At 37.8% G+C, this 25,950-nt stretch overlaps 1 long non-coding RNA gene across 7 annotated transcripts in view; it reads left to right on the top strand.

Moving 5' to 3' along the window:
• Positions 1-25,950, top strand: part of LOC112839486 (uncharacterized) — a 103,097-nt gene that overhangs the window by 7,778 nt on the left and 69,369 nt on the right. For 4 of the 7 annotated variants that reach the window (XR_012382076.1, XR_012382074.1, XR_012382078.1 and 1 more), the window contains exon 2: positions 12,292-12,408. This is a non-coding gene — a long non-coding RNA (uncharacterized lncRNA). The remainder of the gene's footprint in view (positions 1-12,291; positions 12,409-25,950) is intronic. The other 3 variants (XR_012382077.1, XR_012382073.1, XR_012382075.1) reach the window with 1 other exon arrangement.

Genomic DNA, 25,950 nt, shown 5'->3' with positions numbered 1-25,950 from the left:
CAGTGTTAGAGCTGGAGGCCTCCTGTGGTAGCCTTCACAACCTAGAAGGTCAGAGTCAGTTGAACTACATGCTGAAGAGTTAGCCAATGTTGACATCACAGAGCTCCAGAGACATTTGAGCTTTGAATGTTTAGCTAACATGGCTTTGTTAATGTGAAGGTGGGGAAATCTAGGGTCCTAAATATGGGATGGAGTCCTTTTTTTTTTTTTTAAGATTCATTTTATTCATTCATTCATTCTCTCTCAATAACTATTTGAGAGAGAGACACGTAGCACGAGCAGGGGGAGGGACAGAAGAGAGGAAGAGGGAGAGAAGCAGATGTTCCCACTGAGCCCAACACCAGGGCGCGCTATCCTACAACCCTGAGATCATGACCTAAGCCGAAATCAAGAGTCAGACACTCAACTGATGAGCCACCTGGGTGCCCCAAGGGATGGGGTCATCTCGATGGACTCCCCTGCTCTTCCCTCTATACCCTCAGGGCTTGCAAAGGTAGCCCTTCTTTAGTAAAAACTAGTATGTTTGCTCTGCTGGAGATACTGCAGATGCCTCTTGCCCACAAGGCAGTAGCCCTCCTCCTTTACCCCCTTTCTCCTATCCTAGTTGCCAAGCAAATAACTAACCAGTAACCAAGATTTAAATGGGTTAAATCTCAGCGAGGTGAAAAATGTCTGAGTTGCCCTGGCAGACTTTGGAGGAAGGAATAAAGAGGCTGAGCAAATGGGCATGCTGGAATGAATACATTGCATAAGGCCAGAAGATCCACTGGAGGATTGTACTCCATGAGCTGGCCTAGAATCTACACCATTCACCCAAGGCCATCAGGAGAGCACTGGTGAGAGAGACTTCAACATCACTTAGAAGTTTGGTGGTAGCTGTCCTCTTCAAGTCTGGGATGGAGGGAAGCGAAGCAGCCACAGAGCTGGTTCATTAACATCCATGGGAATAATAGAGCCCTGAAGTAAGGGAAGCCAGGTGGTGTTGCTTAACAGCCAGAAGCTAGAAGACCACAATTATAATAACCGGCAAGGTCATTCTTACATCCAAAAGAGCTTGACCCACAAGGAGTTCAGAGTCCGCTAATAGAGCATAGTCTCCCTACGGGCAAAATAGATGGGCTGTCCGTGAGGGTGCTGATTAACATCTATTACCCTGAAAAAGCAAGAATGGAGGAGCAGGAGGCTGATGACAGGCAGTGACAGCAGTAAAAAGACATGATCCCTTGCTTAGTTTCCAGACCTACAACAATTTCCAGATCTAGAACTGAGTCCCAGGGGAGAAGAACCCTACTGCAACACAGAAAGCACATAAATACATGACATTTCTTCAAAAGGACTTTGTGACCATCTCTGACTACACTAGGGAAAGGGTAATAATCAGGTATTTTGAGGACTATCGGTCATAGGATTTGAGTTGATTTTGGTATCTGGAAATTTAAAGCAACATTACAGCCTTCCTGTTAAAATGGACATTTACCAAACCAGGTGTTCTGGCTCAAGTTAGTCTCACAGTGGCCCCAAGTGCATAATTAGAATTTATTTATGTGGCAGTTGGAGTAACTGCCACATTGGGTCCCTGGTCTGTGGAGTAGGGGTAATAGTGGGGATTGCCAAACAGAGCCCTCTGAAACTGCCGCCGACTCCCCCCCCCCCCCCCCAAGACAGTAAATCAGGTATAATACTGTATTTGGGGGGAATAATGAAGATTAGTGCCACCATTTAAGACCTAAAAGATACAGGAGTGCTGGTCCCAGGTCTATTTCTTTAATATACCAGTCCAGCTCCTAAATAAACTGGACAGATCCTGGAGTGTTACTATGGACTACTGCTGACTTAACCAAGTAGTGACTCTTAGTACAGCTGCTGTTCTGTGCTGCCCTCATTGCTAGAACAGATTAGTAAGGCCTCAGATACCTGGTGTGTCACTAATTTGGCAATGTGTTTTCTTCCATTCCAGCTAGAAAAAAGAATCAAACACTTCACCTTCACAGTCAACACTATTCATTTAGACAGAGTTTTTCCTCAGGGCTATGTTAACTCTCCCATCTTCAGTCATAATATAATATAAAGATATATGGACCACCTTAATACCCCTCATGACACTACACTGGTCCATTTTGTTGACAACATCATGTGGTTGGACAGATGAGCAAGAGGTAACTATTATCCTGAAGACCTTGGTGGGATACGTGTACCCCAGACGATGGGAGATAAACACTAAGAAGACTGAGAGACCGGTCACTTGAGTAAAGTTTGGAGATCTAATTGTCAGGGGAATGCAGGATATCTCCTCCAAAGTGAAAGTCAAATTGCTGCCTTGTGCTGCCCCTACCACAAAGAAGTGGAACATTTTGTTGGCCTCTTTTCCTTCTGGTGACAAGGCATTCCACAACTAGGAATAATGCTGGCTCCTATACCAAGAAACATGGAAGGCTGCCAACTTGGAATGGGGCCCAGAGCAGGAGAGTTCTCTGGGACAGTTGCAAGCTTTGGTGCAAGCAGCCCTGACAGACACTTGGACCTTGTGATCCAGCAGACCTTAGTGGTGTCAGTGGTAGGAAAAAATGCAGTGTGGAATTTATAGCAAGTTCAGTGGGAGAATCATAATACATGCCCCTGGGATTCTGGAATAAGGTCATGCCATCTGCAGCAGGTAATTGTATGGCTATTGAGAAACAGCTCTTGGCATGTCACTGAGCCCCGGAGAGACAATGCCTGGCCATGGGACAGTTAAACCTGCCCTTCCTCCAAGTCCCTATTGGAGTGAGTGACTGATTTTCTAAATCCATCATTCCATCTATATTTATTAGTTGTTGACATTGTAATAAAAGCAAGTATTTAACCTGTTCATTTATTTTTAACAGATGGATTCATGGATTCTTAGTTAACAGATTAAATCCATTACTATTTATTTTGATGTTGTTAGTTGTACCACATTTGACCATTGGGGCCCCAGAATGTTCCCTGTGTGTGTCGGAAGGCCCAGTTGTGTCATGTACTCAACATAATTTGAGCTCTTTCTTTTTGGTACAATCAGATATCCCAGGTTCATCTTGTACTTTTCCCTGCCCTAGTCCTGGAATCAGTCATTTCTTCAAGGAGCCCTGCTTTCTTTTCATGGACAATGGAATACAGGAACCAAGATCGAAGTGCTAGGTTTGCTCCCACTGCTGGTGTGTCATTGGCTGTGGTCCCTCTCAGCAGATAGACACATATACAAATAGCTATACTTACACCTGTTAAAACCATGGGTTTATTTCGATACCTTCAGTTACAGTCTATCACTACTTTCTATTCTTTCCCTTTTCCTTATCTGTAATTCCCTCAACAGAAAGACTCCTGGCTGCCACTATCTTTCTTTTTTTTCTTTTTTTATTATGTTCAGTTAGCCAGCATATAGTACATCATAAGTTTTTGATATAGTGTTCAGCGATTTATTAGTTGCATATAACACCCAGTGCTCATCACAACATGTGCCTTCCTTAATACCCATCACCTGGTTACCCCATCCCCCACCCCCCCCGTTCTGTTACCCTCAGTTGTTGCCACTCTCTTTAATATATTTACTCATTTGCTCAAGGCTGAAATACATGGAAGGTATTTTTAGCATTGCTAATTCATAGTATTTTGGGGGAAAAGTATAAGATTTTTAAGTGACCCATCTGTTTCCAGACTCTCGAGCTACTGAAAAGTCATCTCTTAAATAAGGTTAATAAATTCAAACTAAAGCCCCAAATAAGTGTGTATAGGCCAGGAGACCTGGATGGCCTAGGGGGTTGTTAAAGGGCCATAGAGCTTCAACAGTCCAGGGTAGTAGCTTCAAACTTCATGTGGGCTATAACTCACAGAAATGTTTATGTTGGACAATAGTAGCTGATCGTGGCCCTTTCCACCAGGTCTTAGCAAGTATAATCATGGCACTAAGAATTGGCACCTCAGCTGAAGGAAAGGATAGATTTCCCCCTTGACGGTGCAATTAAATATTTTTTAGAAGCAAACTTAAGTAGATTGTTCTTAAGCTTTTTCTGCCACGCATAAAGTACAATTTCCCAGTGACATCTTTTAAAACCTTGTGTTAACAATTCTTTAAAAAAATCACATCCAGTTTTATGACCTACTGATATTTTTAACAAATATTTTTAGGAAATGATTGAAGGAAAAAGGTGTTATTAAATATAGTACTCTTAGTCTGGAGTCTAGCACTTTCTACACCAAAAACTAATTGATTTGGGGGAGATGATATTTTGTAGTTGGAAACTTAGAGTTTAGGATTTTGTGTAAATGTGCTGTTAACATCAGACTTCAAGTATGCAAGCCATTTGTGCTTTAATATCAATTTCTTTTTGCTTTTACTACTTTGTGTAGTTTTGGTAAATATCATTAAGCATCTTCAACTTTCCACCTTAGCACTGAATAGTAAGCAGTCCAAAGATGAATGGATCCTTTTGTACTGATAATATCTTTGTGGAACGGGGTGCCTGGGTGGCTCAGTTGGTTAAGCAACTGCCTTCGGCTCAGGTCATGATCCCGGAGTCCTGGGATCAAGTCCCACATCGGGCTCCCGGCTCAGCGGGGAGCCTGCTTCTCCCTCTGACCTTCTCCCCTCTCATGCTGTTTCTCTCTCTCAAATAAATAAATAAAATCTTTAAAAAAAAAATCTTTGTGGAACGCTTAAATTTTGGTTATTAAGATCAGTAAGTAGTGTTGTGCAGTACATTGGCTTTTTCCTCTAAAATGGGAGGTAAACTTAAATTTGATTAGTCTTTTTAGCTTAACATCGTCAATATGTTAATTTGCCTGTTTTGCTTGGTATTTTACCTTTAGATTTACTGTTAATTGCCTTTCACTAAAAAGAAATTATATGTTAAATCCTTAAAGTGGCCTGTTTTTTTGTGAACTTGAATAACTGGGGAAATGTTTGGGGGGAAAAAAGGGGCACTTCTAATCTTTGAAAAGCATATTGACCTAATTCATAAGGCCATGTGAAGGTTGGAGTTATGCAAGCTGACTTGCTTTGGCCTTATTTTATTTAAATGGCCTTAAATTAATATATCTATACTTAGATAATGAAAGAAAAAATATAAATTTATTAAAAAGTATGCCTGTCAGCTTACTTTTGGTTCATCTCTGTCAAAGCAAGTTCAGTCGGTTTTACAAAGAAATCAATGATATGTATACTCCTAATGTTAAGACACTCTGGTTCAGATTCCTTTAAAGTAGGTTACTTTTTAAGTCAGGTATCATTAAACATCTGTAGTAGGCAGCTTTCAAGATGGCTTCCGATGATACCCACTTGCTGGTATCCATACCCTTGTTTTATTCCCTCTCATTTAGTTTAGCTAGATCTAATAACATACTTTTGATTAATAGAACAGGGTAAAGGTGATAGGATGTCACTTCCAGGGTTGGATTACAGAAAGATTCTGGCTTCCATCTGGCTCACCCTGTCTTGTACTCTCACTTGCTCACTTTAATGGAAGCCAGTTTGCCATGTTGTGAGCTACCCTATGGAGAGGAAGAGGAATTGGAGAGGGCTTCTAGCCTGCAGTCAGTGAAGAACCGAATCCTACCATAACTGTGTGCGTGAGCTTGGCTCTAAGCTCTTCCTCTCTGTCAAACCTTGATGACAACAGTCCAGCTGACACCATGAAGGCCTGAGCCCCACTGTGCCAGATTCCTGACCACAAGAAACTGTGCAGTAAGTGTTGGTTGTTTTAGTTGCTAAATGTTGGGGTCATTTGTTACTCAGCCAGAGGTAACTAATACAGTATCCTTGAAAAAATAAATCACAAAAGACCCTCAAGCTTTGTGTTTTTTTGATACAGCTTTAAGTAGCATTTCCAGATAAATGATTTAGCACAGTGGTTTTCAACTAACATTAAAATCACCTGGGGAGTTTTTTAAAACAGGTGCCTGGACTTCACCCCCAAAAATTCAATTTGAATTGGTCTGGGATGGGTCCAGGACTCAGTAATTTTAAAAGTTCCCTAGGTAATTCCAGGGAGTAGATGAAGAATCATTGATTCAGCACAAATTGATTTAGTAAGCCCCCTCTGGGTGCCAGCTATAGGAGCTATAACATTGAATGGGAAGTGGAGCTCACTTTTCATTCATAGGTCAGAAGAGAGGATAAACATGTAAACAAACAATGACAACAGTGCTCCAATAAAGTTATTTACAAGGTGATATAAACACAGAAGAGGAAACACCTAACACAGCCTGATAGAAAAGGTTTGACAGAGAAAATGTTATTCTGAAGCTAAATGTAAAAGCTAGTCAGCTAGAATAAGAACGTGGAGGGATAAACATTGCAGGCAATGGGCGCCTGGGTGGCTCAGTTGGTTAAGCGACTGCCTCTGGCTCAGGTCATGATCCTGGAGTCCCGGGATCGAGTCCTGCATCGCTTCTCCCTCTGACCCTCTTCCCTCTCGTGCTCTCTGTCTCTCATTCTCTGTCTCTCAAATAAATAAAATCTTAAAAAAAAAAAAAATTGCAGGCAAAGGAGTACAACAGTAAAGGGACAAAGTTTTTCGAGAATAAGCAGGGTGGTGGTATGTTCGTATTTGAGTAATAGGGCCGGAAAGATCCAGAAGGTAGGGGGAGTGTTGACAGAACACAAAATTAGGGTTATGGAGACCAGTTAGGATGATGACATGCCCTGCAGTGGTGGCAGAAGGGATGAAGAGGAGAGGGGAGGATTAATTTGCTAACTAGAATACATAATGTGTAAGACTGGGAAGCATGCACTGAAATGCAAAGGGAGGAGCCCATGATGACTCCCGGGTTCTGGCTTGGCAGCTGTGTGGGTGGTAGACTGTAAATTTGGCAACAGATATGGGGGAAGCAAAAGTAGAAGACAGAAGGAAATGAACAGTTCAGTGTTAGACCTAAGTTTAAAGCTTCAGAAGAAACAACTGGTTGCAGTTGGCACTAGAAATGAAAACCAAATTGCCATGTCACTTGCCAAAAGAGCACATCTTGGGGGTGATTTTGTGTATTTGGAAATAATCGAGAACATAGCTTCTGTTTTGTCTCCATGTGTTTTGGTGCAGTCAGCTCTCCCTAAGACAGGAATGATCTTAAGAATAGCTATATTGACTTATAGAAAGTTTTCTATTTCACTAAACCAAAGAAACCTTTAAAATTGCGCTGTATAAGCTGCTTTTCACCATTTGTGTCCACTGACTGCAGTTCACTCACAACACACTCCTCTCCTTAGGTGCCTTTGCCCCTCTTCCCACTTAGGTTAGGAATATCTTGCTTTGCCCAATTATTAGAATTTTGAACTGACATCAGATTGTATTGTGTCCTGAAGTGGAAAGGGTTTGGATGGTGACAGCCCCATATCCTCATCATGATCTGATCTTTTTTTTTTCCAGTTTATTGAGAAATGATTGACATACATCACTGTGTGTGTTCAAGCCTTACGGCAGGATGGTTTGATTTACATATTTTGTGAAATGATTACCACAATAGGTTCAGCTAACATCCATGTTCTGTAAATACAATAAAAAGAAAAGAAAGAAAAAAGTTAAAAATGTTTTCCTATGATGAGAACTCACAGGATTTACTCTCAACAACTTTTATATTTTTCATACAGCCGTGTTAGCTGCAGTCATCATGTTGTGCATTCCATCCCTAGTACTTACTTATCTTACAACTGGAAGTTTGTACCTTTTGACTTCCACTTACCCCTTTCCCACCCGCTGCATCTGGTAAACACAAGTCTGATCTCTTTTTCCATTTTTTTCTTTCTTTTTTAGATTCCACCTACAAGTTGAGGTCATACAGTATTTGTCTTTCTCTGACTGACTTATTTCACTTAGTGTAATGCATTCAAGGTCCATCGGCGTTGTTGCAGAAATGGTTAGGATTTCCTCATTTTTTTATGGTTTAATATTCCATTGTATGTATATACCACAACTTCTTTATCCATCTATCCATTGGTGGGCATTTAGGTTGTTTCTATTGTCTTGACTATTGTAAATAATGCTGCTGGGAACATCTTTTTGAGTTAGTGTTTTTGTTTCTTTTTGGATGTATTCTCAGAAGTGAAACTGATGGATATTGTAGTTCTATTTTCAATTTTTTGAGGCTCCTCCATATTGTTTTCCATAGTGGCTGCACCAACTAACAATCCACCAGCAGTGCACACAGGTTCCCCTTTTTTCACAACAACGCCAGCTTTTGTTATCTCTATTTTCTGGTGATGGCCATTCTCACAGGCATGAGTTGATATCTCATTGTGGTTTTAATTTGCATTTCTTTCATGGCTATTATGTTGAGCATCTTTTCATGTGCCTGTTGGCCTTTGGTATATGTTCTTTAGTGAAATGTCTATTAAGGGGGTGCTAGGGTGGTTCAGATGGTTAAGTTTCTGCCTTAGGCTCAGGTCATGATCTCCAGATCCTGGGATTGAGCCCCGCATCGGGCTCCCAGCTCAGTGGGGAGTCTGCTTCTCCCTCTCTCTCTGCCTCTCCCCCCTGCCCATGCTTGCTCTCTCTCTCTCTGTCTCAAATACATAAATGTCTCTTCAGGTCCTTTGCCTATGTTTTAATTGGGTTGTTGGGTTTTTTACCATTGAGTTGTATGAATTTTTTTGTGTATTTTGGGTATTAGCCCATCATCAAATAGATAGTTTGCAAATATCTTTTCCAATTCTGTAGGTTGTCTCTTCACTTTATTGATAATTTCTTTGTGCAGAAGCTTTTTAATTTGAGGTAATCCCACTTGTTTATTTTTTATTGTGTTGCTTGTGCTTTAGGTGTCATATCCAAAAATTCATTACCAAAACCAATGTCAAGATGCTTTATTCCTATGTTTTCTTCTAGGAGTTTCAACTAGTTTCCTAGCTGCCCCTGCTCTGGTTATCACATTTAAGTCTTTAATTCATTTTAAGTTAATTTTTGTGAGTGGTATAGGATATGGGTCCAGTTTCATTCTCTTACACATGAACATCCAATTATCCCAGCACCATTTATTGAAAAGACTGTCTCCTCTCTATTGAGTATTCTTGGCTCCTTGTCAAATATTAGTTGACCGTATTGGTCATTTGTTTTGTTTGTTTGTTTTAAGATTTTATTTATTTATTTGACAGAGGGAGAGACAGTGAGAGAGGGAACACAAGCAGGGGGAGTGGGAGAGGGAGAAGCGGGCTTCCCGCTGAGCAGGGAGCCTGATGCAGGGCTCGATCCCAGAACCCTGGGATCATGACCTGAGCCGAAGGCAGACACTTAACGACTGAACCACCCAGGTGCCCCTTGGTCATTTGTTTTAATTTCTTTTTTTTTTTTAAAGATTTTATTTATTTATTCATGAGAGACAGAAAGAGAGAGGCAGAGGGAGAAGCAGGCTCCTAAGGAGCAGGGAGCCCGATGCGGGACTCGATCCCAGAACCCTGGGATCATGACCTGAGCCGAAGGCAGACGCTGAACCATCTGAGCCACCCAGGTGCCCCCATTTGTTTTAATTTCAAAGGAGCAGTACATTCCGCTCAGTACAACAGTCTACCTAAAGCATGTTAACCCCATGTATCAGAATAAAGTTACATGTTGTTATTTTGAATCCCTGACATTGTGATACTTGCTTTCCAGTTTCAATCTACTCATGTGTTGTGGGTACTTTTTTTTTTTTAAAGGAGTAAAGATATCTAGTTATGCCCATTATTTGCTAGTGATAAACTGACACTTTTGAACTTTTAAAACTATTTTCTTTCTTCTCTCGTCTAGACAGTTCATATACCCCCTCAGGAGGCAGAGAAGCCACAGGGAAATACAACTGAATCTTACTGTGAAAGAAAGGGCTGCACTTTGTCTCATCTCAAGGCTGCCTTGAGGCTGGTGCAAAAAAAAAAAAAAAAAAAAAAAAAAAAGCTGATGTCCGCATAACATGTATCTCTCAAGTAAATCAACCCTGTAATTCAACTTGGCTGCCTCTAAGCCATTCTGATTCCTGCCAACAAGAACATTAGTGAACTTAGTATCTCCACAGGTTTATTCATGTGTAAGACCCAATTCCTTATTCCTCTTCCTTGTTCCAGCAGCTGCCCGTGCTCCATCTGATAAAGTGGAAAGCTGGGATAGGTCATACAAATCCAGATCATTACTTAAACTCCAGATTATTGTAGGCAGTATTCTGTAGTTCTTCAGTCTGGTTTTAGGATGGCAAACAAAGTTTCTAGGGCTTGGATTTGGAAAAAAAAAATGCATACACTAGTAATTATTGTCATGAAGAAACATTTTATGAAACTTAGCTTATTCATCCTTTTATTATTCCTTTTATTCTTCTTTTGACAGTATTCCAGAACAAGTTGTGCTTTGGTAGGTTTCCCCAAATGGCATAAGACTGATAAAGGAAGGGTGCTAAAAAAGACATGAACCTAATTAGTCAAAAATTTGTAAGATAGGAATATAAAAGAACATGGACCATTTTTTCTTTCCAAGTTTGTCTACATGTTAGAATCACCTAAAGATCTATTTTAAAATTCCAAAGCCCAGGCCACACCTCAATCAATGAAATCACACTTTTTAACAATGGAATACAGGCATCAATAGTGTTTTGACTCCCCAGGTGACTCCAGTGTGCAGACAAGCTCAGAAATCACTGATCTAGACTAGTCTATTACATCATGACTGCAAGAAAACACAGCTGTGGCTTCTTCTCCCTAGACTCCTCTCCTCGCTGTTGGTGGGAGATTTTCTGCTGTCCAACCAAGTACTCTCATCAGTTTTGTCAACTTTGAACCTAAGCAGGGGCATTGAATGAGAGGGAAGTCAATCATTGAAAGGCAACACTCAACTAATCAAAAACCACAGATGCATATGAAATAGTTGATTGCAACTTTTTAAGTTACTTTTGTTTTAATTTTTCCTGATAACATGAGTTTTGTGTGTCAGATTTCTCTATTCCATTTTCAGACAGAGCTTCTTATGCAGTTAGTTTAATGAAACTCTGGTCTACCAGGGTGACATATTTTTATACTTTGGGTGATTGTTTTAGAATTCCTTCTTTGAGTTAGTCAACTTTAAAATGTCTAATGCAGAGTTGGTATGTGTTGATTGAGAATTGTCTATTTTTGCCTAAAGAGACACAGTTTGACACAAAGATAAGCATTTAAAATTTTATTTTCTGTATATACAGCACATTACTTATTTATATAAGCAATCACTGGCTGTCCAAAACTGTCCAAAAACTGGGGGAAGCTTAATTTTATATATAGCAACAACTGTTTACTCATTGGTGGTGAATTTACATGTTTGACACCCTTTATCAAAACTCAGAATCTGGCAATTGTACAAAAATCACCATGCTGGCCTATAAAATTTCAAAGTAATATTATAACCCAATAAAATAAAGATTGTGCTGTGTCTATATGTATCTTGAGAGAGATTAATTAAAGGAAATAAAATTGCAATTGAAGCTGCTGGATGGTTGAAATTATCTGAATAAGTGTGATCTTGACTTTAATGAATTAACAAGTAAGCTTCTTGCTATAAGTCTTTAATTAATTTTAAACCATATTTGATTTAGAAACCGTTTATACTTAATTTCTGGTCTAGTGTTCAATTAAAATCATCTGTAATATTATTTGCAGTCTCTAGACCCTATTCTTGCTTTGGTTATCTTGCTGCTTGGTCACTGCTGAGCAGTGGGGAAAGAAGGCATATGGCTGCAATCTTCTAATTCCTCAGATGCTAGGGGGGAATCTTAAGGGAAAATGTTTGCATAGAAAATGCATAGTTTTAGGGGTGCCTGGGTGGCTTAGTCATTAAGCGTCTGCCTTGGGCTCAGGTCATGATCCCAGGGTCCTAGGATTGGGCCCTGCATCGGGCTCCCTGCTCGGCGGGAAGCCCGCTTCTCCCTCTCCCACTCCCCATGCTTGTGTTCCCTCTCTCGCTTGCTCTCTCTGTATCAAAATAAAATCTTTAAAAAAAAAGAATATAAGAAAATACATGTTTTTTCTCTCTGATTTTATTTTTATTTTTTTTTAGACAGCAGGGAGAGAGAGAGAGGTGGGGAAAGGGGCATAGGAAGAGAGAGAATCTTAAGCAGGCTCCATGCCCAGTACGGAGCCCAATACAGGGCTTGATCTCACAACCCTGAGATCATGACCTGAGCCGAAAGCAGGAGTCAGATACTTAACCGACTGAACGCCCCAGGCACCCCCTCAGATTTTATTTTATAAGGAATCGTTTGGGAGAGGTGGTAGAAATAAATGAGAGCACCTGTTTATCATTAAAAACGAAAGACTGAACTGTTGCAGTTACTTTCTAAAATCACTTTTTTTTATAGGAAGATTTTGGATAAATCATTATCAAGGAAGCTAAGGACACCTGTGTTGTATTGAAAGCACACCAGCCATGAAATCGGAAGGCCCAAATTTGAATTCCAGTTAATCACAAATGTAAGGTAATATTTTTATCCCTCCTCTGTTAAAATGCTTTCTCAATATATGAAGTTTACATTTTGTCCTAGAACATATTTTCTTCATAAAAAGAGGTATATTCTGTACTGTCAGTTTTTATCATTTTAAGTGAGGACAGCCATGGTATTCTGTAAGCCAAGTGGTAATGAATCCCAACACAATGAGATTTGGTTTTGAAATAAGTCTTAGAATTAATATTTGAACGTGAGTGATATTTTGGGGAACTCTAATTCAGTGTCACTCCATATATAACAGTGATTTTGGGGAACAGGAGTTATGGTTTATAACTCTGTTGTATTATGTTCTTAGAGTATTTAGTTATATTTGGGGAAATATCCTTTGACCCATACTATTTTTGAGCCATGTAATGGGCTATAATGTAGATACTACTTAGGTAGAATAATGCAATTTCATTATAAGATTGCTTTATAGCTCTTTTTCCTTTCCTCCTTGCAGAATTTATCCCTCATATGAGAGGAAGTATTAACTCAGGAGGAAATAACACACCAGTGTAAAAAGAGATGCCCATTTTCCTTCAGTGTTTATCTTTGCCAGGTGATAGACAAGTAATTATTTTGCCTTTAAGGCACTGATTCTGAGTGTTAGATTAAGTAGACAGACTGTTGACCACATGTGACTTAAGCAGTATTGTTGGTTATTTTACCAAGCTCTGGATCACGGTTTGCTTGAAGAAATCTATGCTGTGGATAAACCTTTGGCAGAGATCAAGAGTGACCTGTATTGCCCTCAGCATTGTTTATACCACAACATTACTTGGTGGGATTGACTTTGAAAAATGACATTTAACTTCTAAGAGCACAGATCAGATTCAGGTATTCTTAAATGTAAAACTGATTTTGACCTACCCAAGAGCTATAGAATAAATCCTGATCATAGATGGGAAAATAAAGTTGCCCTATGGATTTTTCTGTGTTCCCTTCAGGAAATCCATTCTGGAGCATAAAGGTGGGCAGTTGGTCAACCCATTTTCTTTCTTGTGTGATATATCAGAGTTTGAAAATGTAGTCTATTAACCAAGACTTGTATTGGGATCATTGCTGAAGGAGGCTTTGAGGATATCATCATATCATCAGTATTTAGATGTCACACGTTTTTTTCCAGGCCAGATGAAAAGGTAACATAATAACCTATTACCCAACTAATTCAGGAGCATGGAGGAAAAATAGGTTGATTTGGACCAAACTCAAGTCAAATAACTTATAGGCAGACATGGCTGAGTTAGTTCAATGCGGTTTTGTTGTTGTTGTTGTTCAAAGAAGCAGACTTTCTAAAGATTAGAATCAACATTACTGGTGGAAGCAGGAAACTTAGGAGCAGGCCATTAGGTGTAAAATCAAAGTACAGCTGCTTCTGTGTCACGGCTCTCAGGACAGAATGATGCTCATTTTTTTGATGCTTATTTTTTCTCAAGTACTGCTTCTGCATAGTTGTATCAGCAAGTTATATCATAGACAAAGGAGACTAAGAATATACATGCAATTTCACCATCAGCCAGAAAGCAACATAAGTCTTTCACATTCTCAAATAACATTCATGACAGGGAATAGCATTCTGTAGTGTACTTCTACACCCTATCTCTTTCATTTTCTAAGTTCATTCGCTCTTTTAATATTTGCTTAGCAGATAAGGACAGGAACAAGAGAAGTCTAGTATAGAATCACTGTGTTTTTTTTTCCTTGAAACCAATAGCTTTTAGTGTGTATGTTATACACACGCATATGTGTATATATTGTATGTATTTAATATTTAGCACAGTAACCCATGGGTTTTTTAGACGTATTTTACTGTGAAGTATAATATTCTTATTTTAAAAAGTGGTAACATGACGTCTACAGTTTACAAATGGTTGTAAGAATAAGCATCACTTGTAACTGCCATCCATGGGTAAAAAATAAATAAGTAAATAAAATGTGGAAGAATTTGACCAACATGTCAAAAGCCTGTGGGTCCCTTGGCAGTCACAGCCTTCTCCCCACACGTGTCCTCTCTTCTCTGAGAAAGCTCTAGCTTTCCTTTTTTGGTAATCATGTCCTTGCTTTTCTTTATAGTTTTACCACTTCAGTGTGCAGCTGTATGGACCAGATACATCACAACACAACACAAATAGTTGTGTTGTATGTTTAGCAACTTTTTAAAAATACAATCATGCTTGATATATTTTTTAGTCTTGCTTCTTCCATTTGTCATCCATGTGGTTGACTGTAGGTGCAGTTTGGTCATTTTCATGGCTTTGTAGTGTTCTGTTGTGTAAATGTACCACAGTTTATCCATTCTGTTGTGTTGGATGTCTAGCTTGTCTGACCTTTGTCAGACCTTCTGCAGATAATGTTGCTAGGACCATTCTTAGGCTTTCTCTTGGTGCACATAGAACATGTATTTCTGTTGGCTGTAGTCCTAGTTAATAAATATTAATGATGTAACAGTGGACAATTAAACTGTCTTTTTCTAGATGCAAATTTAATGAGCCAGTAATTTAATGAAGAAAAAAAAACATTCTTTTCGTTATTTTAGGGTGATAGGAGCTGTCTAGACACAGAGATCACCACTTCCATCTAGGTAAATAAAAAATAGAGTATCCAGGATTTTACCTTTGTTTAAGATTCATATCTGCAAGTACATTTCATTGAGAAAATAAAACATTTTCATTTTTAAACAACCTCTAGTATTATTTCTAGAACTCTAAAATTAACAGGGTGAAGCAGAGCAGAGAATGTATCTTAAATTTCTTCTGTGTTCTTCACAGAGACCATGGCATTGCTAAAAAGATGTTAAGTCCCGACTAAATATATATTTCCTCAGTAAGTATTCTTTGGAGTAAAATTATTTGTATAAATAGGTATAATTTGCAAGGGACAGTCCCCTAAAAAGGAGGCAGGAATATGTTGGTTTAACTTAAAACTGTGTCTGTTTTGAAAGCCTCTTTCCTGAAACAGAAAATAATAGTTTGGATGATTCAGTGCAATAATCTGTTTTCTCCATAATTTTTCCTACTGCATTCTTACTAGCCCTAAGTACAACTAATATTAGTGTATTTCTGAAGTTTTTTTTTTTCTTAATTATAATATGGGTCCTTTGCCTTTTGAAATGGAAGACAAAATACACAATCCAGTACAGTGCAAGTGTGTCACTTTTGAGGGTCCTGTGCTTCAGAGCATATGTCTTTTAGGGCTTGTCCTGATTTCACCAGTAAGGTCAGATCATGGTAAATTGATTTCAGTATCTTCCTGTTTTTATGGGTTTCATACTACAGCCTCTGCGGAAGAGTCAAAATAATGTTTGTCACACTATTCTCGGTTAGCTGAAATCTTGTTCCTGTTTATAGAAAATGACCATTGGGGCGCCTGGGTGGTTCAGTTGGTTAAGCAACTGCCTTCGGCTCAGGTCATGATCCTGGAGTCCCGGAATCAAGTCCCACATCGGGCTTCCTGCTCAGCAGGGAGTCTGCTTCTCCCTCTGACCCTCTTCCCTCTCGTGCTTTCTATCTCTCATTCTCTCTCTCTCTCAAATAAATAAATAAAATCTTTAAAAAAAAAAGAAAGAAAATGACCATTGGTCTAATGCAGTTAGCACAAACACTTTATAACTCATTCAAGAACTATTCCAAGTGGTGAGGAAAAGGCACTTTAATTTAAAACTTATGTATCCAGGATCAGGCTAGGAGAAAATGCTGCTTCTTGTGAATTCAGCATCCTACCCACACCACAATTCATTTTGCTCCTTTGCTACAACAAATGTGTTGGAATTCTTTTTTGCAATAAAAAGATTCTTTTGTCTTCCTTAGGGATTGTAACTTTCAAAAATCGCTGTTAAATATATTACTACCTTATTTAAACTATTTGCTTCCAAAATGTGCAGTACTTTGCACAGAGTAAGTCACTAATCCCCTGGGCACACAAAAGGAAAATGTTCTGCTGGGTTTCCCGTTTTATTTTGGTTTTCTGTGGTAGGTTTATGACTTGATGCCCAGCTTTTTTATAGATTCACCTCTCACAGGACACAATTCCCTTTAATGTGTTTTCCATGCTTATGGAAAGAAACAGTGTGTTAGTCTCTTCAGATTACTATAACGAAATATCATAAACTGGGTGACTTACAAACAACAGAGATTTATTCGTCATAGTTCTGGAGGCTGGAAATCCAAGATCAAGGCTCTGGCAGCTTCACTGTCTGGTGAGGGCTGCTTCCTAGTTCATAAACAATTTTCTTTTTGCTATCATCTCACTTGGCAGAAAGGTGGATCTCTCATAAAGGCACTAATCCCATTCATGCAGTTCTACTCTCATGACCTACTCACCTCCCAAAGGCCTCATTCCCAATATCATCTTCTTAGGGGTTATGATTTCAAAATACGAAATGTTGGGGGGACACAACCATTCAGACCATAGCAGCTAGAAACACCAGTAGAAATTTCACTTTTACCACTTGACTTTCTCTGGGTATGGAGACAAGCCTCCTTAAGGTGCTCCTATGAGTCAAGTGAAAGTGGCTTTAATCAATATCTTTGTGATTTCTAAATTTTTTTGACAATTTAATTTATTGTTTTTATTCGTCTGGGATAAATATTTTCGATTCTTTTATGAAATTAAAAGATATTAGGGCGCCTGGGTGGCTCAGTCGGTTAAGCGTCTGCCTTCGACTCAGGTCATGATCCCAGGGTTCTGGGATCAAGTCCTGCATCGGGCTCCCTACCCAGAGGGTAATCTGCTTCTCCCTCTCCCTCTTCCCCTCCCGCTCCTCATACTCTCTCTCTCCCATGCTCTCTCTCCCTCAAATTAATAAATAAAATCTTTGAAAAATGAAATTAAAAGATACTGAAATCAAAGAATTAGGAAAGTTGCTAAGAAAAGTTGCCAGTTTCTGTGTTGGTGGTATAGAGTTATGGTGGTATAGTGTGTGTAGGCAGGTCTGTGAGTAGAGGAATGCCATAATAAAGGTGGTATTTAAAGGAGACTGTCCAGCCACAGGCCAGAGTCAGGAACATATGCCCTTCCATGATGTTCCAGACTGCTATGACCTTGCTGATTTTTCAGCCTCTGTGAATAATTATACAGTATATAAGCAAGAATAGATGGGTGGGTCAAAATAAAATGCTCTTAGCCATAAATATAGAATAATTTGCCCTAATAGGAAAGCAATGATCAAAATTCATATAAAAAAAAATCTTGGATGTGGTTTCTTCCTTGGAATTAGAACTTTTAATATATTAATGTACATCTTGAAGGTACAGGAAGAGCCTTATATTTCAAAAGATGCTAATGTTTTATGGAATAGAGTTTGGAGAACACTGAGTTGAACTACAGCATAATGTATTTAGGTTGGAGATAATTGAAAATTAGAATATACACTAGCAGTGTGTAACGAGAATGTGTATGAGTCTACTTTTGCATATCCTCAAAAACAGAACACAGTTGTCTATATTTTAATCCTTGTAAAACTGTGATTTTCAACAGAGGCCTCCCTTGACAAGGTAGTAGCAGAATCTCAGTTGGATTTTTTCAAATGTTTTTTCTGCATCTGTTGAGATGATCATGTTTTTCTTTTTTGAGTTTGTTAACATGATGAATTCCAGTGATTGGTTTTCTAATGTTACACCAAGCCTACATTCCTGGGATAAATCCCACTTAGTTATGATGTACTATACTTTTAATATTTTGTTAGATTTGATTTGCTAAAATTTTGTTTAGAATTTTTATATCTGTGTTCATGAGGGATATCAGTTTTTAAGTTTATCTCTTTTTTCACATGTGTGGGAGGGGCAGAGGGAGAGAGAATCTGAAGCACACTCCTGGCTGAGTGCAGAGCCCAACCTGGGGTCTGATCTCACACGACTCCAAGATCACAACCTGAGCTGAAACCAAGAGTTGGATGCCTAACTGACTGCGCCACCCAGGCCCCCCAGTTTCTAAGTGTCTCTTACTGTCTTAATATCTTTGTTTGATTTCTGGTGTCATTGTAATGCTGTCCTAATAGAACGAGTTTGGAAGTATTTCTTCCTCTATTTTTTAGAGTAGTTTGAGTAGAATTATTATTATTTCTTCATTAAGTGTTTATGAGAATTTACCCTGAAGCGTTCTGGGTTTGAGATTGTCTTTGTTGGAAGGTTGTAAACTACTGTTTCCTGAACAGATTACAGTTTATATCATTACCTTCAATTCCAGTAATTGATTATTATTATTACAGTACCACAAAGTTGATTTTAGTTTTCATCTTTTCCATATTTTGTAACCCCCTTCTCTGACAATGAACAATCTGTCTCCTATTATCTTTAATATATTTATTTATTTTATTAACTCCGCTCTATGTAGTAAGCCATTCCCTTTGCCAGTGTTGCCCCCTTTCCCATGCAAATGCCCTCTTCATCCCGCTTGGGTTCTGTCACCCTACCCAGGGTCGCAGCTGCTCCCTCCTCCCATAGGCTCCATCCCCTGTGGATGCCCTCCTCAGCCCACCCAGGCTTTCACAGCTGTGCCAGGCTACCCCATTGCATGGACATTCCCTACTTTCTCTTCTCCTTCACTTGTGAAATTTTTCCTGCCAACTGAGTCCGTTTTATTCCATTTAAACTCTGTGTTGTCTAGTACATAATTCGCAATTAATAAATACTTAATAAGTCTAAAAAGAACTACATTTTTAATGGACACATGGTATATCAACACTCTGAAAAACGTGTTAGTAGTAACAGAATTGCCATAGTTTGCATTCTGGCTCTGCTGTTGACTAACTGTGCAGCCGTAGACAAATTAAGTAAACTTCTCTGAACTTCTGTTTCCTAATTTGTTAGAAGAGGACAGAAATAATTATAATGATGATGTTAATAATACATGATGCCTACTGTGTGCACCAGGTGCTGTGCTCAGGGCTTGACATCTAATCTTCAAAATGGTTTTTTGGAGGAAATACTATTATTATATTCATTTTACCAAAGAGAAAGCTGTCATTTGAGGGAGGTGCCATTATCTTCCTCATTTTACACATGAGGAAATGAAGCACACACACAAAAGATTCACACAAAGTCATGTAGCTAATAACCGGTAGAGTTGGAATTTAGCTGCTATGCCAACACATACAGAAATTCCTAGTGGTAGTGAACCACTGTAAATAATAATCCTTTTTAATGTGTAAAGTGATTAACTATAATAGTCTGAATCACTATTGCCAGGTCTGTGGCATAGAAAGAGTCATGATACTGCCCAGTGAGAGTGAGGAGGATGATGTGTTTTTAGCTTAAATAGAAATTAGAAGTAATTTTTCTTACTAGACAGAGTTTAAAATCCTCTCTATTTATTCTAGATTGGTAAAGGAGACATTTTTATGTAGAAAGAAGACACAGACTCAGAAATAGGTCATGTGCTTAAATCTTAAAAGGAAATTTCAGATGAAAAAAGATGTTTCCAGTCAATAGAAGATAAGAAAAAGAATTAATGGTACCCTAGAGATAAAAGAATAAACAGAAGACATCAGAGCTGGAGAAGGTAGCCCGGTGGTTGCAAGAACAATAAAGACTTGACAAGCATCTATCATTCCAGTTCAGCATTTAATAAGAGCCCTAAGCCCACAGATCCATTAATGTTGTGATGAATCTGTGAACTTGGCACATGATAGGTGCTCAGTATATGCTTGTTGGATTGATCTGACAATCCTTTAAAAAGCTTGAGTTGAATTTCCAGTTAAAGGCACAAACCTAAAATAAAGGAGAAAACAGGAAGGAAGACAACAGTCTCAAAATTTTGAAGGCTGGAGAGCTATGGTTATTGACTTAGTGGACTAGAGAAAGCAATCCTAAACTTGCAATAAGGAAAGCTGAACAGAAACGTAATTTACATTACAAAATCCCCCAAGACACAGGTATCTCTGGAAAACAAGGGTGAATATGGGGTTAAGGCTTCTCTGACAGTTTGTTAATGAAGCAATTATTCTTTTATTCCTTTCCCACTTTGCACAGCAACTTCCCCTGACCTTCTCAGCTCCCAGACTGCTGGCTATCAACCAACATGCAGCTGGCAGAAAAATAGAAATCTTCTCTGGGGGAGAGAAAAGAACTAAGATCCTGACATCAGGAAGTCCCCAAGGAATAGAACTAAGATCTTGACATTAAGAATCTCCCAAGGAATAGGTCCAGCTCGATTGCCCTATAATGAAGACTACAGTAAACAAGCTACACATACATGCACAGAGTTACTAATCTTCTTTCTGGTGGACAGCTTTTGGTTTGAGCAAACAGCCAGGGAATACCCAAAGAACAAGGGAAACCTCTGCTGTGAGTGTATGAAATGTTGAGAAAATAAGAGAAGTTGTTACATTCATAAAAGAAGAACAAGTAGTTATGTTTAAAAAAAAATCAGAGAACAAAGAAACAAGCATTTGGAAATGAAGATAGCAGATATGAAGGAAGTTTAGATGAACTAGAGGATCAATACAGAAGATAGAATTTGAGATTTATGTCAGAAAGTACAATAAAAAGACAAAGATACAGAAAGTAGGAGAGAAAAAATAAGAAAATAAGACAACCAATCCAAAAGATTCAATACCTAAATAATAGAGTTTCCAGAAAGTGGACACAGAGAAAATGGAGGGCAGGAAATTATAGAAAGTAATTCAAGAAAATTTCTTAAAACTGGGCATGCTTGCCCAGCACAGCGGTCTAAGATGGACCCACATTGTATCCTATCATGGCATTTCAAAGCACTGGGGAAAAAGAGAAAATCCTACAATCTCCAGAGGGGTGGGAAGAGAGGTTTCATACCAGAATCAAGAATCAGAATGGCACCAAACTCCTCCAAATATAACAGTAGAAGCTGTGAGACAATGGAACAGAGCCTTCAAACTTCTGGAGGGAAATCACTTCCAATTTCAATTCCATTCCCATCCAAAAATGTGAGGGCTGAATGAAGATCTCTAAAAATCTATCTCCCTTGCACCCCTTCTCAGGAAGCTACGGGGGATATGTTCCACCAAAACAAGGAAGTGAAGTAAGAAAGAGTAAGACCTAGGATCCAAGAAACAGAGAAAAGGAGAGTCTGTAGAATGGATTGATTGGAGACCTCAAGGTGACACCTGTGCCTAGAAAGCAACATGTCCAGGATGGAACATGTCACAAGTTTCCAGGAAGGAATTCTTCAGGAAGTTGAAATTGTTGGATTACCTAATTTGAATATCTCAAGAGAAAACCTGGACACTTTGGGAAGGATTTGGATTAAATTAGCAACAAGCCATCAAGAAGTAAGCAAATTTATAAAAAGACCATTGTTAAATTAAGAGAAAACTAAAAAGTTGTTCAGGGCTTATTAAAATTAAGAATTTGTACTCATCAAAAGTAAGTGAAAAGATAGAATCTTAAGATATTCATAATATACATAAGTGACAAATAATACCAAGAATATATAATGAATTCCTAAAAATCAATAAAAAGACCACAAACAACCCAATAAAAAGTAGCCAGGAAATCTGAAGAAGTATTTAACAGAAGAGGAGATTACATATGCCCAATAAATGCAAAGAGATGGTCAGCATTCTTGGTGAGCAAGAAAATGCAAATAGAGATCACAATTATACAGCCATTTCGTTGGCAAAAATTCCAAAGACTGATAATACCAAATGTTGGATAAGATGCAGACTCATAAAATCTTGTATGTGTTGCTGGTGAGATTAAAAAAATAAAAATGCTTTGGCATTACATTCCAAAGTTGGGGGAGAAAAAAACATACTTGTGACCCAGCAATCTTCTTTCAGGTGGAAAAAGAAAGTTAAGATATATATAGTAAGAGAAATGCACAAGAAGTTTCATCACACCACTGTTTAGTAAAAGCCTGGAAACAACCCAAAAACTGCCTGTCGGTGAGAGAGTGGATGACAATTTACAGCAATCAAAACAAATAAATGTATGAATGAAACTTTATCCTAAGATTTCATAATAAGTGAAAAAAGTAATGGGGCACATGGCTGGTTCAATCAGTAGAGCATGTGACTCTTGATTTCAGGGTTGTGAGTTTGAGCCCCATCTTGGGTGTAGAGATTACTTAAAAATAAAAGATCTTTTAAAAAACTTAGAAAAAAAATATCGTAAGTGAAAAAAGTAATTTTCAAATATATACATCACAATGTACTATATATAAAATTTAAAAATTTTTTTCAAAATCCTCTTTCTCTTTACTTATTAGTCATATATTCTTTTACTTTTCTTCTTGTGGTTATCCTAGAGATTATACCTTGTATCCTTGACAAAGTAGTATTCATGTTTTCCTAGAAAATTCAAAGACTTTCTATTTATCACCCTTCCTACTTATTTACCATTGTTGTCATATATTTTAATTTTCAGTTTTTAATCTCACAAAACATTATTACTGTTGTTTTCTGCAATCAGTATTGATTTGGTTTACTTACATATTTATCTGGTTTTTCGCTCTTCTTGCCTCTTTACATTTCCTAATTTCCCTGAAATAATTTTCCTTCTGCTTAATGAACATACTTAAATTCTCTTAGTTTTTGTCTGAAAATATATTTATTTTATTTACTTTTTTGATCATTACATTTTCTGGGAATAAAATTCTAGGTTGGGATTTATTTTCTTTTTGCACTTTAAAAGTATTGTTTCATTGTCTTCCAGCCTCCTGGAATTAGGTATTCCTTTAAAGACATTTTTTTCATTTTTCTTTTGCTCTTTGTTCCTGGTGTTTAGTAGTTATACTTTGACATTTCTAGGTGTGTGTATGGGAGAGGAGTAGAGGCTTGGTATATTTGATTTTTAGAAAAATGTAAAAATTATCTATTCAAATATTACTGCTATCCAATTTTCCTTCTCCCCCTTTGTGTTCTCTAGATTTCTTACAGAAAGAAATCTACAAGAAAAAGCAGAACAAAGTATTCATTTTTTTTCCTTGTTTCATTTAGGATGTTTTTATCTGAGTTGTCTTCCAATTCACTAATTCTCTTTTCAGCTTTGTTTAATCTGTTTTTAGATCTGTTCATTGGGATCTTAATAAAATTATTGCTTTTAAGTTTTAGAATATTTTTTGTTCTTTCTAATAGCTTTATTTGTTTACCAGAGTTCTCTATCTTCCTTTATTTATTTGAACATATTAAGCATAATTATTTTTGAGTCTATGTGTGGTAACTCCCTTATGTTGGTCCTCTCTGTTGTTTTTCTTGGTGTTTTATTATGTTGTCATATACTTGGATATCTTTGAATGCCAGACATTTTAAATGAAAACTTGTACAGATACTTTGAGGTCTAAGATGAGGTCATCTTACTTCAGTGAAGTTTTGAGTTTGTTTCCCAAAGACTTATAAAGGCATCAGCAATATTAGATCACCTTAATCCCTTAAAAAATTGAGAAAATTTCAGCTGAGCTTCGATCTTTGTAAGGGCTAATATATTTCCAGTCCTCTCTTTACCCCTCTCTTTAATGATCTCAGTCTAAAACCTGGGAGTCACATCCTCCTCCTTGGTGAACACGGAACTCCAATTTGGTCCTGTTGGCCTTATGAGTTTACCAGCAGCTTTGTCATCACCTCGTCCAAAACAGCTGATGACTAAGGGGAAGGTAGCCTCAAATTTCTGCCTCACCTCTCAGGGTTTCTTCTCCCTGATCATGAACTCACAATTCTTTACTGTTGTGTTATCTCTCTGATAATTACAAGCAGATAAAACATATATATTTTTTTTTTCTCTAGCTTTTCAACTTGTTTAGTGAAAGAATTGGTCCAAAGTACAAAGTTTACTTCTAAAGTGAACTCCCAAAAGATGCTTTTATCTATTATCTCTGTGTATTCCTATATGTAGGAATACATGTAGATGCAACAAAGTTATATAAAAATGAAAATAAGGAAATGACCAACACAAAATTTAGGACTATGGTTCATTCAGATAAGGGGATATTGAAAGATGGATTGGTTGTAGATGAGAACATTGTTAGATATAGGTTCTTCTCATGCCTCTAGCTTTTGTTTCAAGTGTCAGTTCAAGGGAGCTAGTCACATTATTAAGAACAGCTAATTGAATAAATAAAAAAGGGCCATGCATAGCCCAATGAAGCATGTGTCATGAATTACAATTAATCCTATTCTGTTTACCTCATGTTTAATGAAAAAAGAAGAAGAAAATTGTGTAGGAAAGGAAATATAATCATAGTATATTAGTGTGGCACAGATGAGGATAATTTAAGTACTGAATAGTGATCTAACTGAAATTATGACGGGCTAAACTTGGGGATTAAAAGTGTATATTTGAGGGGTGCATTGGTGGCTCAGTCAGTTGAGTGTCCAACTCTTGATTTTGGCTCAGGTCATGATCTCGGGGTTGTGGGATTGAGGCCCGCATTGGGCTCTGCGCCTAGCATGGTGTCTGCTTGAGATTTTTCTTCTCCCTCTGCCCCTCCTTCTGCTCATGCTCTCCATCTCTCTGTCTTTAAAATAAATAAATAAAATATTTTTTTAAAAAAAGTGTATTTGTGTGGAGGAGCAGGAAATAAAAGATAACTAAATCTTCATCTTCTGTGTTGGGAAATAAATACATAATGCATAAATGAAAAAGTCACAAAACGATCATATTATTTGGAACTGAGAAAGTAAATAATCTGCTGCAAGAGTTCAAAATGGTTGACTAGAGGTGTAGTGGTGAGTTGGGAGTAAGAAATCAAGTTGATATTTATAACATGGTTTTTTGAGCTGTTTGACCCTTTAAACTGTTAATAAAATCTGTAACTTTGGTAAAATTCAAATTTAAAAAAGTTATCAGAGCTAATTAAAAATATAAGAAACATATAGTAGAAAATAATGGAATACTTGAAGATATTTTGACTAAAACCATATCAGTTGACTTATTATTTCAAACAGTTGGCTTTTAGCCAATTCCTTTGCCCTTTTCCACATGGTAAAGGCATACTGTGCCTGCTTTTAATTTTGAAAGAAAGAAGGAGAGAGAAAGAAAAATAAAACCTTTAAAAGTGTGTGCTGTTCATCTGCAAGGATTTTTATTAGGTTGATGGCTATATGTGCATAGCCCTCAAATTCTGAAAAGAAGTTAAACTTTTATTTGGAAATCACAAGCTGAAAAGACAGCTTAGCTATTATCTTGGTTAAAAGGGAAAACTCCATAAAAATAATTGAAAACATATTATTTGATAAACCAAAAACTAGAAAAATTATTGTCCAAATGATGTGACATTATTAAACACTGTGAAAAATGAGGATTTCTGCAAAACTGCACAAAAAATTAAAAATCCTATTCTACACTTCTGATGGAAATGTCTTTTTGTTCAGGCATGATTATTAGTTGCCTAGGCTGAATTTTTGGTTCTGTTGCCTGTTAGTCATAGACTGTGTGTTTTGTTTTCTAGTTACTATGTATCAAGCTTGGCACTGAAATACAGCTCTCCAGATCCTAGATGTGAGGATGAGGGGCGGCAAGATTCAGAAGGCTTCTTTGGTCACAATTTGAAACAAAAGTGATTATAACAAGTAGTACAAATTGAATTTGCACAGAACTTCAACCTTTCTTTACTTAAGTT

Source organism: Callorhinus ursinus, unplaced genomic scaffold, assembly GCF_003265705.2.
Source record: "Callorhinus ursinus isolate GAN/ISIS: 27379988/994484 unplaced genomic scaffold, GSC_fseal_2.0 scaffold23, whole genome shotgun sequence".
Lineage (NCBI taxonomy): Eukaryota > Metazoa > Chordata > Mammalia > Carnivora > Otariidae > Callorhinus > Callorhinus ursinus.
Note: the sequence above shows the minus strand (reverse complement) of the source record. Positions and strands in the feature narration are given on the sequence as shown.